At 43.9% G+C, this 18,681-nt stretch overlaps 1 long non-coding RNA gene and 1 pseudogene across 2 annotated transcripts; both read right to left on the bottom strand.

Moving 5' to 3' along the window:
• Nucleotides 1-7,334: 7,334 nt before the first annotated feature.
• Nucleotides 7,335-10,493, bottom strand: LOC148006988 (afadin pseudogene; annotated as a pseudogene). The gene is made up of 2 exons (XR_015648451.1): nucleotides 10,307-10,493; nucleotides 7,335-8,772 (listed from the first exon to the last, which is right to left on the bottom strand). The product of XR_015648451.1 is annotated as an afadin pseudogene, transcript variant X2 (transcript).
• A 68-nt stretch (nucleotides 10,494-10,561) lies between these two features.
• LOC148006987 (uncharacterized) lies at nucleotides 10,562-14,332 on the bottom strand. Its single transcript, XR_015645800.1, has 3 exons — nucleotides 12,742-14,332; nucleotides 12,151-12,272; nucleotides 10,562-10,694 (listed from the first exon to the last, which is right to left on the bottom strand). It is a non-coding gene; the product is annotated as an uncharacterized LOC148006987 (long non-coding RNA).
• Between the last annotated feature and the right edge of the window lie 4,349 nt (nucleotides 14,333-18,681).

The raw sequence follows: 18,681 nt of genomic DNA, 5'->3' as shown, positions 1-18,681 counted from the left end.
ACTATGATACAGGGGTGGCAGGTAGGCTTTGATATTGAACAAGCCTAGGCTGGTGCCTCTGCTCACATGTGTGCCAGCAGCTTAGCTTAAGTCTACATGTCGTAAACTCTGAGAGGAGGAAGGAGATCTTCCTACATAGAGGCTGTTCTCTGAACCTGTGTTGGCCAAGGTCAAGCCAGAGTGTTTGAACATGCCAGTTCCAGCCTCTGAGGGTTTTCTGCCTGCCTGGTGTTTGTCCTGCTTTATGTCTGTTGAGGTGAAGATGTGGTCCATGCTAGGAAAAAGTTTGAAGACAACTGCCCTGGGTTCCCATGCTAAAATTCAATTCAGGACTGACAGGGACCTAAATACCAACAAGACCGTGCCAGGCCCATGAGTTCAAAAACCAAAAGCAAATGGGACCTTGATGTCCTCCTGTGCTGCTCTGAAAAGACTCAGGACACACAATTCTCCTGCACATCCAATGCCCCTTGGGAAAATCCTCTGTCAAGGGCAGGTGATGCCTCATGAGAGTGAACTGTCAGGGTAGGAAAAGACACTTGGGACTACTGTCCTGAACTCACCAGTCACAGATGAATGGGCTTTGAAAAGTTTTCAGAACACAGGATAGGGGTGTGTAAGCAAGTGCAGGTAATCCTTGGGAAACACATAGTTCCTGAGGAGGTTCTGAGAGCTTTTGGATCCACTCCTGGAGAAGACAGCATTGTGTTCAGGGGGTAACAGAGCAGGAGCCTGCTGATGCTATAAACAGTATTGCATTGGGAGTATTGGGAGCGGTAACAATGCCCTTAGGAGCAGGATGTCCTAGCACTCTCAGATCAAGCAGACAGCCTAGCGCCTATTAGGGCCATATCCCAAGAGTATGCCGCTCATGTAGGAAGCTTCTAATGTCTGGAGGCAGAAGAAGGGAACATGGACATTGTTTGAGTTAGGGGTTTACTGCTGAGAAGAGACACACCACAACAAATGCAGCTCTTATAAGGACAACATTAATGAACAAAGGATTGCAGGTTCAGAAACTCAGTCCATTATCTTCAAGCTGGGGAGCATGGCAGCATCCAGGCAGGCATGGTGCCAGAGAGACTGAGAGTTCTACATCTTCATCTGAAGGCTGCTTGGGGAAGATTGGCTTGCATGTGGATAGGAAAAGGGTCTTAAAGCCCAGGCCAATGTGACACACCTACTTTAACAAGGCAAAGTCTCCTAATAATGATACTCTAGAGCTAAGCATATACAATCACAGACATCTCCAAGGAGGGTGGCACTGTTCTATTAGAGAGAAGCATCAGCTCCCATTAATATATTGAGGTCAACCCTGGATAGGGCACGGAGCCCTCCACACATCCTGGAACTCATGGAGGCATCCTATGAAAGAGCTTTTTCCCAGAAGCACACGTGTGTCAAGGCGTCCTTTCCAGCCAGTCCCTAGGGAATCTCCAGTGTTAAACTCTGTCTCTTCTTTTGCAGAAGTAAAATATAATAAAAATTCACAGTACAGTGAATAGCAATAATGGCGAAAGGTGTAAATAGAGTGGATTAGTACCTGACCAGTAGGATTGATTTTATATGAAATGTGTTTGGGTGCAGTGCAGTATCCTCTTCCATGTTCCTACATACTGATCAATGACCCTGTACAATTTCTCTCTAGACAGAACCATCTGGAATTCACTCACTGAGGGACTTATGCCCTGGAGTGGCAGCTACTGGTAGGACTTGTGCATCCATGTCACGAAGCGAAGAGACAGAGATGCATGGATTAAATGGAGAGAAGCAGACTGGAATGGTGGAGAGGCTAACCTGCCAACAACCCCAAACCCCCAGCAGGATGACAATGGAGAACAGCGAGCAGTTTCCCAGCCAGCCTCACTCTCCATAGACAGACTTCTTCCAGTCCTTCCATTTTCCCAAGGAAAGAAAAACTCAAAAAGCAGGGACAGGGAAAGAAAAACTGCTCTACTCCCAGGAGCCAAAAACAAGCTCCCTAGCACCTCCCTGTCTGAGTCCATAACCAGCCACAGCCCAGTCCTCTGCTCATCTCTAGAGGCTCAGGGACCCAGGCAGATGAGCCCTTGAATCACAAACGGCTCCTCTACAGCATTCTATGGGTGTCAGTCCTGAGTCCCTGAGCCTGAGGTGCTCTGCACTGCTATTCAGATAAGACTTCTCTTGATCTCTGTACAAAGATCTCTGTGTTGGATGTCAGAGGAGTGTGTCCACCCAGCATTGGTCCTGGGGCTCTGGCCCTCTAATCTATTGGTCCATGTTAACTTCACCACAGAGCCACCATGTGTCCTTGTACAACCCCTCCTTGATCACCTTTTGTAGGAAGATATTTAGAGTCCCTTGCAGGTGGCACAGAAAATGGCACACGGCTGAGGGTGGTAGACAAACCTGGGGACACATCAAATGCTAGGATGTTGTGAGGATCCCTAAGCCATGCTTGGGCAGGCCTGTGCCAGGGCTCCCATAGGACCCTTTCTTTCTGTCCCCTATACACACCAAGAACCAATTACCAGGCAGGGGAGAAGGGAACTTGGATTCCAGGCCTAGCCCAGTCCTATGATTCCTTACCTTGTAGCCCTTGCGTCCTTTGGGGCTCAACAGTTCCCCTACAATGCAGACAGCAAGGCATACCTGGTATTCACAGCTTACCTGGGCTGAAACTGGGCTGCTTTTGATACTAAAAACCAGGAGGATGTGACTTGGCCTTGAAATTACTCACTCAGGCTAGGGAGGACTCCAGGGTACCTGAGCTCAACTGCAAAGGCAGAAGCTGAACAACAGTGAGCAGAGGTGGCACATTTTGCTGCTTCTTTGCTTTTCTGCTCTCAGGCCTTTCAATGAACTCTACAGATGAGGATCTTTCCTCCCAGGCTTAGTGTCTGTAGCCATGAGGGTCCTCTACAGGGAACTCAAAACCCCAGAAGAGTCTTCAAGAGGAAACTGCTACACACTGCACTGTCCCCCAGCACTCTGAAAAACAGAGACCCTTTCTGGGCTTGTGCCAGTCAGTTAGCTTCTGGCTGCACTGGGTGCTCACACATAACACAGCAGCCTGGGTCCTGTGACCTGGCTGTCACAGACTGTGATTGAGAGTTTATTTCATCTGAGTCAGCACAGCCACTCTGTTCCTTCTGGTCCCAGGGAACACAGAGCTCCTTGTCTTCACACATTCCTGTTTTAACGTTGGACCTTAATATCTAAAGTGAAGCCCACACTCAGGATGGACTTGTTTTTCTATACATCATGCCAACTTCTGTGTGAGAGGGAGTTTTTTCGTGTATATGCATACCCCCTTATGTGCCTAGGTGTCCATGTATACCCATGGTACCCATGGACCAACTGTCTCCCGTCCCGAACCCCACCCCGCCCCTGGGATGCCCAGCACAGCCACAGTACAGCCTTCTGTGGGTCTGGATGTGCCTGTCTGCCCTACCCACCAGAGCATGGCCTGCTATGACAGGAGCTCTTCATTATTTTGGGAAACATAGCAGTGAACCCAGGTGGGGCTTCTGGTCGTCAGGGAGCTCACTTGTCCCCCACTAGTTCCCTTGGTTGAGGGATTGTGGTTTTCAGGACTCCCAGAAGCAGCAGAAGCCAATGGACTCATCCTTAGTGTGTGCAGCAGCTAAAGGTGCATGGAGGTCAGGACTTGTGCCCTGTGTCTTCAGAGACAAGAAGGAGCCAAGACCATTGGCTGACCCTGAGAAGCCACTTGGGTCCCATAAAGATTCTATTTATGTCCTTCCTCTGAGCCTGTGGAGACATTGTGGGGAACTATGCCAATTTTCTCTGGACACCAGGCTGTGCAGAGCTCCAGACTGTGGTCACAATCAATAGGGAATGAACAGGACAATTAAAGGCCAGGCTCTGCCATGTCTCTGCCAAAGAGAGTTCAGTGGGGTCAAGGTGTGGGCATAAGGAGGAGCCCAGGCAGATTCCAGAGTCTCTTTCCTATATTCATCTGAAGGCTGGGGAAAGAAAGTCACCACAAAATCATAGTGACTTTACATGACTGCCTATTAAAAGAAACATCAAAGATGACAGGCGTAAATCATGAAAATGGCATCTGTGTGTGCGGAGACAGCTGTCTGCATGGACAGAGTGTACCCACACTCCAAGCAGGGACTACAGGCATGGGGAGTGTCTGTCTACACTTGCAGCAGGGCATACATGCTACCAAACACACAATAAAAGCCATCATGCGGGGCTGGGGATTTAGCTCAGTGGTAGAGCGCTTACCTAGGAAGCGCAAGGCCCTGGGTTCTGTTCCCAGCTCCGAAAAAAAGAACCAAAAAAAAAAAAAGCCATCATGCCCAAGCCTTGTGTCTATAAGCCACTGAAAGCCTCTCACCCCTCAGTGGGGTCCGATCTCCAACACCTTAGAGACATCCACAGACTGTGCCTGTCAGAATATGGAGAGCCATGATGAGAGTCTCCCCCGGGAACTCTGTAGTCTTGCTGGAAAATCAAGAGGAAAGCCCAGCCTCTAGGCCAACGTGCAGCACAGTTAATACACAGTGTAAACTGCATTGACACACAAAGATGCTGAAGACAGAACATGGGAGGGCCTGGCAGAACTGTAACTCGGCCAGAGGTGGTGCGGCTTACAAAAAAGAGCAATCATGCCTGTGGTAGCTCCCTAAAGCCCAGCTCTCTGCCCCCTATATTTTGGGGTCTCTGAGGAAGACAAACTGATGGACTCCTAGAGCATCCTGTTGACTAGCTTGCTGTTCAGATGTGGGATGTGGTCACAGTGCTCTGACAAGGCCATAAGGGCATCTGCTAGGACAGCCAGACTCTAATTGATAAAGAAGGCCTCCTTCAGGGCAAACCCAGTCACCAAGACACAGCTGTAAAGTAAGCAGTCCAGTCGCTTGTGAGCATGCTATCCAGACAGGAACAGGCAAACAGAGGTGGTTCTTGGGAGGGACCATGGGACCCACCCACTTCCCAGGCAGGCACCATGGCCTTGTAGTCATTGAGGTCCCTTGTTGGATACCACAGTCCTTTTAACTGCAGGTAACCCTTTTTCTAGACACAGAACAACATAAGGCCCATCATGGAGTATAACATGGCCTTCTGTTGACAGTTCACAAGCTCTCTCTACTGTGTTGCCCTTTGATGACTCTGGCATTCTTGACTGGGCAGATGTCGCACCCATTCACCTGCATACACACTGCTGGCCCAGTCCATGTGCTGAAACCTGCCCCCAGGAGCTGCCCAGCATGGTCGGGTGGGTCCACTGGAGATGAAGCCCAGTGCAGTGGTAATCCACAAATACCTGCCCTTGCTTTCTCGTGAAGGTCAGCTTGGCTGGACTTTGGGGCTGTGGTCCGGAGAGTGGAAAACAGAAGGGTCACAAAGGTTTGTCAATCATCAGACAGAGCTGAATGTCTGGGAATCCATTGGCAGACAACTGAGACTCCCTAAGCACCATGAGGCAGGCTTTGCTCAAGCACTGTCCATAGGGGGCAAGTCCTGGAGGTGGATGTGCCTACTAAACAGACAATGCTGCCCTAAGCAGTCTCGTCCCTTACAGAAGTGTCACTGTAGCAAGATGGAGAATGTCCATCTCTACTGGCTTTCCATAGGAGTGAAAACTAGCCTGGGTGTGTCCTGCTGTGCCCAGGGCTCTGCACTCTGGCTTATGATGTGGAGGCCCAGAGCAGCTGTCCAGCATAGCATGTGAGACCTTGAACACGCTGCATTTAAGTCCTAGGGTGAGTCTCATGTGGTCAAACTGCATGGCTCAGGTGGCTGACATCTAATCTGCTGTGATTGACATCGCTGGCTTTTACAATGTGGGTGTAGCCTTAGGGGCCATGTTCTCTGAGTTGCATACTTCTGTGGATGAGGCCCACAAACTCCAGGGCACTGGTGACAGACCTGGAAAAGGACAGCATGAGTCAGAGGTAACCCCCTGGATGATCTGACAAGGGATAAGCACTCTGCACTCAGGGTAACCTTACCTTACTCATCTGACAGACAATTCTCATGTGAACCAAGTGTGGTAAGTTTGTCCTCTTTGGACACACAGATGTACATGCAGATAGAGCACTAAAGTAAATGAATCTTAAAAGAAAGGAACAAAGGAATGAAAGAAGGAAGAAAAGAAAGATAAAGAATGAAAGAAAGAATGAATGAAAGGAAAGAAAGAATGAAAGAGACAGAGAGAGAGAGAGGGAGGAGGAGGAGGAGGAGGAGTAAAGAAAGGAGGAAGCAAACAAGCAAGCTGCTCAGCTGTAGAGAAATGGGCCTGTAATCCCAGACACTCAAGACACACAGTAGGGAGGGGGATCAGAAGTTCAAAGCTAGCCTGGTCTACAGCATGAGTTTCAGGTCTGCTTGGACAACTTAGTGACACCCTTTATCTAAAGGTGAGGAGGGCTAAGGCTACTAACTCAGTGGTAGAGCACTCATGGGGGAAGCAGACTGCTGTCCATTGATAACTCTCCTTTCTTGCTCTGAAATAGACAATGGTGTTAGAAGAGTCAAAGGTCCCTGTCTTAGCATCCACTATTCTATTTGCTACAACGTTAAGGGTCCAATTTTTGGTATTTTTTCAGTGATCAAATCTATGAAACAAAACTTAAGCAATACTCTTATTGCTGTCAGAGTGGCAGGTGGATGATAAATGCTTGCCCACCTGCATCAGTAAAAAGCTGGTTCCTTGGACTCCCTGCAAACACATCACTGCTAACTGTATGCCTTGTGTAGGCTTTTCCAGCACTGTACGTAGCTTGAAAACCTTCCCTGCTATGGACCCTTGAGTGGGCATCCTGCCTCTCAGTCTCAGAATGGAGCAAAGATCCCCTGGTCACCTCTAGGCTCACAGGTCAGGGACCTCTTCCATCCCGTGGTGAGGAAGACTGACACGGCTGCACACACCTTGGAAAAAGAACATATTGGCAACCCTTATCGAAAATGATGCTTCTCACTTTCCATTATGGCATTCTATAAAATATGGGTATTTCCAGGTATAATTAGACGTGTTGTTGATTGAGTGTGTGTATGTTTTGGAGGTTGGAGGCGGATAATTCGTTTCTCCAAGCCCCTTCCTGAATTTTGGGTGATAAACATTGACTCTCATATAGTCTTTTAATAATTTACAGTTATTTATATATTTTTAAGTTTTGCTTATTTTTACAAACTTTTTGTTCCTCTCTCTCTCTCTCTCTCTCTCTCTCTCTCTCTCTCTCTCTCTCGCTCTCTCTCCCTGTCTCTGTCCCTCCCTCTACCCCTCCCTTCCTTCCTGTCTCTCTCTCTCTCTGGGTAATTAGATATAATACTCAGGGTCAGGACATTCTACCCTTGAGCTACCCCAAACAGAAAAAGGTTATAAACAGCTTTATTATGATATCTGTGACATATAAAGCTGAAACGTGTTAGACGTGAGCATCTTGATGTTCCTAAAGACATGTACTTTCTCAGATACAGAATTCCAGCGGGCTAAAATTCCTGCTGTTACTTCAGATTAACCTTTGTCATGAACTGAACCAATGGGGAACATAGTAAGCACAGTCCCTGAGCTGCTTCCTAGGTCGGTAGCACTGGCTCCATCCCAGGCACAGCTGGAGTGGGCAGCTGTAAGGTTGAGGACCTGCACTCAGGACACTGGGCTCCAGGAGCACCTCACCTTCAGGTCATCCTGTGTACCTCTGATCGTCACTCCTGGGTTCTCACTGCCTGGCACTTAACCATAGACATCACTGTAGAATTATCTAAGGCCAGAATGTCAAAAACATAGTTGTTATGAATTTCTACTTTGAAAATGTCAAATGTTGGGCTGCTTGAACAGTTTTCAAGAACAGGTTCAAGAAATGAACCTGGGAGAAACACAAGAAATATAGCCTGAAGTCTCTTCCAAAACAGCCACTCCAGCATAAGCTTCCACAGGCAGTCACTCTCCTCTGCACTACCGTCCCCCTTGTTTTGCAGCTCATGGATCTCCTTGCTTAGCATGTCCACAAGGTGCATTTGCTGTTGCTTCTCCAGCTTCTCCCTGGCATCTTGTTTCCATGGGTCTGGAGACAGACTATCCCCATAGGACAACTCCTCTTTACTGATAGTTTTCTACTGCAGATTCCTGTGCTCAATAGTGGGGGGCTGCTGCTGGGGCTACAGCTCCAGAGTAACTGTTTCTTGGGGCCTCTGCAGTGTGGAAGGTTTTCCTGGTTGGGCCGGTGTGGCCAAAAGAGATAAGGAAGCAGGGATCAGGGAATGAGAGTGCATCTGCCCCAGATTCTACTCCTGCTCCCCGTGCTTCCTCTCTGCTTCCTTATCCAGGCAGGCCTTCTATATCTCAGACCACCACTGCTGCTCCTCCTTCTTTTTTGCTAGCCAGCAACCACCTGAGCAGACTGGGATCCTGCCTTGTTTGCAGAAGGTGGTGGGAGGGGCAAAGCCACTGAAATGCCATCAAAACCACTGGTGTAGGTGGACATGTGGTGGAGGAGGTGGTGGAGGGAGGTCTGTTCATATGGGCTGGAAGACAGTCACAGGGGTGGGCAGCACCTCTGCTGGGTTTTCCAATGGCCAGGACCACTCTTGGTAGAGTGGAAGCAGGGGTAACTGACTTGGAGGAATATTTCAGGTGCTCCTGGCTGGATGTCATAGAGTCCACTGAGGAGCTCTGGATCCACATATCATTGTCACACTAGAGATCCATGCTGGCCACTACTCAATGCAGCTCAAGTTGGTAAAACTCTTCCTGAAGTTCTTCCATTGAAGGGGTAACACACCGAGAAAAGAAAAGACGAAGATCTAATACTTCAGAGACTCACCAGAGATATTAACAAAATTTCATGCATGTTTCTTTCTCACAGAGGAGGTAAGAAAACTGAGGAATGGGTGTATAACCAGACCTGACACTGCTTTATGGCTCACTCTCCAAGTAACCAGCTGTACCTGTGTGTACAAAGGAATAAAAAGATTTTTCTATACACTGATGCATGCTGTTTGTGGCATTGTCACTCCTGCAATTTAGCTCCTAGCTTCAGGACTACGTAGAGGGGTCTGTTCTTGTGAAATGTAAAGAAATAAACAATGAGATTCATAAAACTGCATAAAAGGTGAACTTTGTCCTCGGGGATCTGTTTTACAATCTTTAAAAAAGCAATCATGGGGGTTGACACCCCAAAAGGAGCTTTGCCATCTCAGGAAGAGGTGATAGACGGGTTTGTATGAGGGGTTATTGGCAAGACAGGAAGGGCTAATATTGGATTATAAAATAAATAAATAAATAAATAAATAAATAAATAAATAAATAAATAAATGGTTTTTTAAAGAATATATTTTAAAAGCCATGATAAAAAATGTAATTTTGACCCTATGCTTTCAATAAAAAAAATCTTTTTTTTTTCTGAGCTTGGTACCGAACCCAGGGCCTTGCGCTTCCAAGGCAAGCACTCTACCACTGAGCTAAATCCCCAACCCCAATAAAAAAAATCTTAAATTTTCTTATTTACTCATTTACACTAATTCTCATGTTCCCCGATTCATTAATTTATTTGACTAGTGTAATAGAAATAAACTTAAATGACCAAAATTCAGGAATGATAGTTAATGTAATTTGTTGGGAACTGTATCAAAGAAGTCAGATATTTCACAAGTAAGAAAGTGTTCCAGCTCATCTTAGACCTCAGTGCAGGGTTCTCCAGTGAAGACAGATGTTAGCTGCTGTTGTAGTGGTATATGCACACTTCTCTCCAGGGATAGGAGGCTGATCTATTAGAAATAGTGTTAAAAACCCAAGTGTCACATTAAATAACAAGTAAAATAAACATAACAACATTCCTTTAAATGCAGGAGCCATGGCATACCCATCATACACTGAGGGCAGGATGTTTAGCACTGAGCCAGAGACAAAGATGTACCAGAAGTCGGCTTCACGCACCCCTACAAGTCTCCTGACGCCACAGACCAGGAGCAGGACTTTCTCCAGGACCAGATGAGATCTGGGCTAGAGACATGAGAGTAAATACGTGAAGCCTTTTGGAGGTTGAAGCCTTTTGGACGTTGGGGTCTCTATTCAGTATACTCCATCCTCACTACTTTGTTAGCAACTCTTTTAAGTGTAAAAATGATCTCCACTAACTTGGAAACCCGATCCATTTTGAAGACACATTTACAGTGCATTTTGATCTATAAGGTCAAGGGTTTTCCAAATAAAATCCTAATTTTGGACTAATATGAGACCTCTATGAAAACTGTATTCTAGCTGGCCAAGGGACACAAAAAACAATGATCAAAGTATAAACAATGATCTGGGTGACAAGGTGACTTAGAGAATGCCTCTTCTTACTTGTCACATTGGGGCTGAAAGGGTGATCTGCTCTGTTTTTCATCAGACTGTCTTTACCAGGCAGCTTCGTTGGATGACTGTGCTCTGTCCAAGGCTTTTGAGGACTCTTTGGGGAGCGGTTTTGAGCTGAATTATTATAGAGCTCAAAACCTTTACTCTTCCACCTATCGATGTTGGATAATGCCATCCTCTGCTACATAAGTGGCTGGAGCCATGGATCCCTCCTTGTGTACTCATGAGTTCATGGTTTCCTACCTGGTAGCTGTGGGGTCTGGTTGGTTGATATTGTTGTTCTTCCTATGGGATTGCAAACCCCTTCAGCTCCTTCAGTTCTTTCTCTAACTCCTCCATTGGGGTCCCCATATTCAGTGTAATATTCAGCTGCAAGCTGAACAGGGCATTGAGATGGGAATGGGTGGGTGGGAGCGGGATCATACTCATAGAAGCAGGGGCAGGGGGTTGGGAGAGCATGGGAAGGGGGTAACATTTGAAATGTAAATACATAAAATATCCAAGAAAAATAAAACTCATAAAAACTTCACTCTGTGCTCTGGGTTTACCTGAGCCATAACGATCTGAAACTGAAACCAAAGCCAATTCACTCATTCTCTCTCCCTCATTCTTTCTAAGATGAAGAGCTTCAAAGGATGCATCTAAAATTCTTATATTTAATAACTGCTCTTGGTATAATAGGGTGATCTTTTATATACATTCTTTGACCAGCCTAAAAATGCAAAAACGAGCAAGCAATCAGAAGAAACCATAGCCCAGGGTCTCACTATATATTTGAGGCTGGTCTGGAATTCAGTACACAGGCAGGAGGACCCCAAAGTCACAGAAATCTGCCTCTTTCTGCATCCTTAGAGCTGGCATTAAAGGTACATGCCACCACAAATAGCTTTATACGAACATTTTGAAAAGCTTTTACATATATTGTCTAGAAAAACTTTTCATTCACTTAGTATGTATGTATGTATGGGAGAAATTGACCTTATTTATTTTCTCAGATCTGACTTATAATTTGTAAATAACAAAGTAACTATTTTTCGAGTAATATTTAAAAGTACTCAACTACTCTTCTCTCACCTGATGACACACATATTATTTTCCATCAATCAGTATGACAGCATCACATGGTGCTGTCCCCTGGTGTGATTATCAATGCCTGTTCACAGTTTAGTCTTCCTGTCTGCTCACCTGGGACTCATTCGTTACCCACTTCCCTCTTTGAGTTTGTAAATGGTGTTCTGCTTTAATATGCCAACACATGGTCTAGCCAGGATTGTTTCCTGTTCCTCGCTTTAGTATACAGGATTCTAGGCTGTCAGACACTGATATTGTTGTTGATACTGTAGCTACAAAGGTTAGGCGCTAAGGTGTGCAGGTTCCAAAGCTGAGGCAGGGTCAGAAGAGAGTTCACAATACTGCACTTAACAGACTGTAACTATATCTAGGAAACTGTACCATTAGATCTGATCTGAATCATGATCCAGAAGTATTTCTCAGCATCATGCACTCAGTCTCAACTAACTTCTTCCTTGAAGAGCTGAGCAAGAGCTGTGGTAGGAGCTACTACATGGGAATTTTAGGGCCTCTCTTTATAAAAATAATTTATGTGTATGGGTGTTTGCCCAGCATGTGTACACACGAATGCTTGACTCATGTCCAGAGAACTTAGAAAAGTGCTTTAAATCCCATAAAATTAGAGTTTTGGGATAACACTGGTGTTGTAAAATACTGAATCATCTTTCCAGCCCCAGATTTTGATAACTTTTAGGAGTAGCCATATCTCAATACAGGATCACTATATGTTGGCTAACCTGGCTTGAGTCACTAGCTCTTACCTCTCTGCACCATGGAGGACAATGGCTGGGTAAGAAAGGTGGACAGGCAGTGAAAGAGGATGCCTTGATTTGCAACTTCCAGGGTAACCATGGGACTGGTACTAGTCATGAGTTCTGCTGCCCTAGGAAGAAAATATAAAGAAACAGCGGTCACTGTCACAGTAGAGTCTATGTTCAGAATACTTGTGCTTAGGTTCCTCAGCCTGGTTGCTGTTTGGGGAAATAAACCAGACTTTCAGAAGATTATGTCCTCTCTACATCACTTATGATAATCAATTATAAAACAGGTAAGTATATTCTATTCTATAACATTAACATTAAGATATTTAAACATTTTACAAGCTCTAAGTATATGTGTACATATTTATATAATTATTTAAGGTAATACTCTATACTAATATACATTCTTAAGAGTGAACACAAAATGAGATTCCTGTGCTCTAAGAACTAGGATTATTGGGGAAGGTGGGTAAACACAAAGATCTTTTACATCACTACTTTTTGAATTCAAATTTCAAAATGCAAAATATCACTTCAGTACATTAAAACTAACCAATCAGTTGAGGCTTTAAAGGAACCAATTAGTCATACCTTTCCTGAGAATGTCCAAATAGACTAAATCCATCCACAATGAGGACTTGGTCATGGGCACCTAGTTGTCCAACCTGAACCACCAGAAGGATGCAGGGGTAGGGAGAAAAGAAAAAAGGCAGCGTCAATGCACCACAGCATTCCTCACACCACACAGTCAGTGCACAGCAGCATTCCTCACATCACACAGTCAGTGCACAGCAGCATTCCTCACACCACACAGTCAGTGCACAGCTGCATTCCTCACACCACACAGTCAGTGCACAGCAGCATTCCTCACACCACACAGTCAGTGCACAGCAGCATTCCTCACACCACACAGTCAGTGCACAGCAGCATTCCTCACACCACACAATCAGTGCACAGCAGCATTCCTCACACCACACAGTCAGTGCACAGCAGCATTCCTCACACCACACAGTCAGTGCACAACAGCATTCCTCACACCACACAGTATCCACAGCCATAAGCATCTGCACAGTATTTCACAAAGCTCGAGTGAAGAATGCCTTTCACTGTTTCCTTTAAAACAAATACTGACCACATCTGCAATACCTCCTTGGACAACGATTTAACATAGATTTCCAGTTTATCCTGGCCAGCAGCCTATGCAAAAAAAAATGGTCAGAACAGCACAATTAAATCACACAGCAGGAAATGTGCAAAACCCTGCCCACATACACCCTAGTAGCTTGACTAGTTAGGAAAGTTTCTATTTTATGGTTCCAAACTTGTAAGAAAAATACTCCTGTAAAAATGGACAATTTGGTGAGAAAATGCCCATAGACTTGTAATACTCAAAATGATTATTTATAAAGTCTGAAACAGCTACAAATCCAAAGGAATGAGAAACACCTCAAGTGACTAGCCCTTACCCATATCAGGACAGAAAACCAGCTTGGTACTAAATAATCCAGCATCTGCCTTCTCTATCTTCTATTTAAACATAAGGTTTAAATTTCAAGACAAGAAATTAACTTCTTGGAGGAAGCAGTTAACAGCACTTTGTAAGGAAATATTATCCAGAAAGTGCTCTACTGGAATTCATATCCTGGGACCGAACAGTCAAACACACTTAAATAGCATTCTATGGAGAGCTAATGAAGTGTTTTAGAAAAAGTTAGGTATTGTATATAATTTCAGGATCAAAAATATTCTGCTTAGAGATCATAATATAACAACAAAAGAGCTTTGGATCACATAGGGAAGTATTAAACCATACAGTTATGTTCACGAAGCCCTACCCGGATATTACTGGAAGTTGCACAACACTATGTGTATACTTTTGTACCAAGAATAAAATTAACTTACCTTAAAAACTATGAGATAGTATTTGATATAGTAATGTATCATAAAAAGTGACTTCAGGAAATGAAGATAAATTTCTAAAGTAGCAATCAAGAAGATGTAATTTTATGTGTAAACCATCTGTGTTTCCAGCCAATAGTTAACATTTTATTTTACCTTTTTCATTGATGAGAATGGTCCATTTTCTCCCCTGCAGTAGGGAGTAGGGAAAAGACAGCAGTCATCAAGTATGCAGTGTGTTACTGTTTCATAGGCATACAACCTGTGTTTTATTTACATATAAACATAGGGATGAATATAATAATATTATGAATAAAAAAATAAATTACATTATCTATCAATAGAAATTAGATATTATAAAAGAGAATTGTCTTATACAGGGTTCTTTAGAGACACAGAACTTATGGGAAATCTCTGTACAGTAAGACAATTGGTTGATGACTTGCAGTCTATAGTCCAACTCCCCAACAATGATCAGCAACAGGTATGAATAGGAGTCCAAGGATCTAGCAGTGGCTCAGTCCTACAAATCAGGCAGGCAGATGAAAGAGAGACTCTTCCTTCTTCCAATGTCCTTATATAAATCTCCAGCAGAAGGTGTGTCCCAGATTAAAGGTGTGTACCACCACAGCTGGAACTGGGACTTGCTTTGTCCTAGGTGACCTTGAACTCAGAGATCTCCTTGTCTTAAACTCCTGAGATTCACAGCCACTTTGCCTCATGATCTCCATGCCAAGATTCAGTTCAGAAATTTGTGTCTCCCAGCCTCAAATCAGGATCAAAGGTGAGCTTTCCAATTCTGGATTGAAGTTCATTCCACATATAGTCAAGTTCACAACCAAGAATAGCCATTACAAGTATATACAATGTGTCATTATACATATACAATACAGATACATATAAATTTGAAAATACCATAACATTTTATTAGTATATGTTAACCGAGTAAAGTGACGGAGGTGGCTGTGTCATTTGTTTGCACATCGTGCATGGGTGGGAGAAGAACTTATAAGCCCTTGCATCAAATGAGGAGCTGCAGTTAACAACAGCTGATAGAAATTCACTCTTCCTTGGGGACAAGCCACTGGTAGGACTCTGATAATCCAGTGAATGTCTGTACACACAGTATGCATGTATGACTAGCACTAAGAGGGCTTACTGGGATACAAAAAATGTGTGTATGTGTATTTCTGTACACACACACACACACACACACACACACACACACACACACACACACACAGAGGAATGGTTTAGTGGTGCTGACTTTTAAGCCCAGGATCAGATTCAGGTGGACCTCTGTGAGTTCTAGGCTAATTTGATTTACACAGCAAGTCCCAGACCAACCAGGGCTATAGAGTCAATCGGGGGATTCTGAGAGGGATCTTGTAGAAGTTGGAGGACAGATGTTAGGGTGGATATGACCATATTTTACTGTATACATGTATGGAAATTTAAATAAATGAAAAAATACATAAGTAACTGAGATGAAAAAAGTACACTAAATGATCGCAACTTTTTGAACTGACATTTGTCTAGTTATGTGGCAAAGAAGAAATAAATATGCCTTTTACTGATTTCATCTATGGCAATGCCAGTTTCCTTGAGTCAAAACACTTAACATAGATGATTGGAAATGACCTTGAAATCACAGTTACCTGTGGGGAGCGGGTGTGGCGGTAGTCCCAAGATGGCGCCTGGGACTGCAGCTAAGTCTCGTGACTAGCATCTGACTTCCTCACACACCTGAAACTAGCCACATCCATTGTGAGAGCTGTGCAGGTGCACCATGATGCAAGATCAGGCCATGTGACGTGGACCTATGAACTGAGATTATGCAGTCTGGATTGAGGAGGCGGAGTTGAGGGAGGATACAAGGGAGTGTGCTCGGGGGCTGGGCTGGGAGGGAGACAGAAGAAAAGAAAAGAAAGATTCCTGTTTGCATGTTGTAAGGTTCTTGAATAAACCGCTTTGAAAAGAACGCTGTGTAGTCGCTCTTTTCTGCGGGTCGGAAACAGAAGCGACAGTTACCATCAGCATACATGGGCTAGATTGAAAATTTATAGTTCTGATTAATGAAGCTGGAAGATATTTCATAACTTTATATTATTCACTGCATAGGTTATTTTATAGATCAATAGAATTCCACAACTCAGCTGTGAAATCATTCCATTCTCCCAGTAAACATCCATGATACAATAATGATGTTCTAATCTCTTTGAACAGGTGCTCCGGTGCAGAGTTTGCCTGAGATAGCCCAACAGCTGCATCCTGTCTTGTCTCCTTCTAGAGAGCTTCGTGACTTTTCTGAACAGAATACAAGGTGGGTTATTTGTTTGAATTTTACTTGGGATTTTTGACTTTAGCTTTTTCCCTGATATCTTTTCCATAATTTTTATTCTATTTTCCTAACTTTGACTTTAGTTTCTTTCAATCACTTTTTGTTACATGTAATTTTTAAAATAACCCCACACTAAGTCTGGCTAAACACAGGCATCAGAGTTTCACCCAGCCCCTATGGCTAGCTCTATGCAGCTGTGTTACTCTGCATCCTGAGGCTCGATTGCTAAGCCAATTGGGAACCAGTTTAACATGAAATACCTTGACTACTCAAGATGAAATACTGCTCTTTGTTTAAGCATGTGAAAAGATAGTCTTTTTATGAGCCAAATTTAATAATAACTAATCATAAGTCTTCGTTCATGCATTGTGAACAATGGCATAAGGAATCTTTACCTTTCTTGCTTGGTTCTCTTGAATTTTCTAGTTCTTCAGGGGGGCTCATCTGCCCTTTCTGACCCAGAGAACCCTGGAAGGAGTCCAGTGCCTAATTACTTTTCCTATAAGCAGAAACATAAGGTCTTTCTCCCAAATTAGCAGACACTTTAGCCAGTAACCAGAAAGATTTTTAGCTTGACATCTTTCCCAGAGGAATAGTAAAATAACCAGAAAATTCAAAAACACATACATTTCGAAATTAAATACTCATACGAGGGAACTAAACCAAACAAGCAGAGTAGAAACAGTTTTTTCAGGCCTTTTCTAATCTGCCAAGACAGGACATTTAACCCTCTTTTGAGAGAATATGAGAATCCTGTGAGACACTGAGACTTTCCTAGAGGGTTTCATCCTTATCCAAATTCTGTTGTCTGCCTTGGAGGCTGTAGTTTTTCTGTTAGCTCAGTTTGTCCCTGCACAGCAGGAGCTCCCAGATAATCTGGGCTCATTTGCCCTGAGTTAGCTCTGAACCTCAGGAGGAATTCCCCAGGTGACTGTGGCCAAAATTGTGTCCTCTTCTATCTTTAAACAAAATTACACCAAATTAGCAACAACTAAACCAAACTTTATTAAAAGCAGGCAGTCTTCAGTCTCCCTCTCTGCCTGGATCCATTTATTATACTGATTCTTTTTACAGGAAGAGAACGCAAAGCCTGATTTGGGTCTGTCTATCACTGTGTTTGATTAAGATTCCCATGTGCTGGAGTCATTTGACTCATCTCTGCTCATTCAGGAATCTAATTCTCTCATCCCTAGGACAAGAATCCTAACTCCCTAGTGGATTGTTGACTACCACAGGCAACATCTTCTATTGCATGAAGTTTTAAATTAAACCCATGCAAATTCCTGCTATGCTCTGGTATCAGTGGTTATCCTGAACCCACATGGCTAGCTCTATGCAGCCATCTTGTCCTGGTTCCTGCTGGTAGTTTGCTACTCTAACCACACAACTTTAATCTGAAATGCCTGGACTACTGCTTGCATTTCTCATCCCATCCACCACCTCTGGCTGACCTGCAGAAGGTTGGATAATGCTCCTTTCACAGGACTTGCCTTAGTCTTTTGAAATGAAAACCCAGAAGCTTATACTAGCCAGATTTATAGTGGTAAATCTCAAACTCCAAAAGTCCCAGTCAAAGAACAGAAAACTCAATAATATAAGTACAAGCTGAGTGCTTAGACTAGACAAATCTACCACTACACTACTCTATTGCCCATTTATGAAATCTCTAGCTACTTGTGGCTCCTGCAAGCCACATGGGCCTGCTCCATTTTCCACCTCTTCTCTCCCATCTTCTTCTTCTTGCCCGCATCATCCATCTCTATTCTTTCTCTCCCTTTGCCAAAACATTCTGCTCTATCTTTTCCTTCCATTGCCCAATGACAGGCTGTAGCCTTTATATGGCTAATTACTATTTCAATTGACATCATCTGAATATGTGATCTATTGCACTACAGGGCCGCCCTCTTGAGAGGAAAAAATTCAAACAGTAATCCACAAGACATTTTGCTCATTTTAGTTAACACATGAAGTGACGATAGCTTCAGTTTCCAAACATCTTTTTCATTATTTTTATTCTACACTTTTAAAGTTACTTCTAGGTATTATTTGTAGTATTTTTAGCTACAATGCTTACACATAGTAAGGAGGATTTCCCAAACCCTAGGCCCCAGCAGAATCTCTGAGGAGGGAAACTTCCACACTCAGTACAAAGTCTTAAGGACTTAAGGAGCAATGCCAAGGTCCCGATATCACATCATCGCCTCCCTAGCAGTCCCATGGCCATCGAACTGCTTGTAAAGAAGCATTGGTGTAGGCCACACATGGCCAAGGCAGAAACAATGATGATGGTC

Source organism: Rattus norvegicus, chromosome 1 (genome assembly GCF_021556685.1).
Source record: "Rattus norvegicus strain SHRSP/BbbUtx chromosome 1, alternate assembly SHRSP_T2T, whole genome shotgun sequence".
Lineage (NCBI taxonomy): Eukaryota > Metazoa > Chordata > Mammalia > Rodentia > Muridae > Rattus > Rattus norvegicus.
This window is presented reverse-complemented; position numbering and strand designations above follow the sequence as displayed.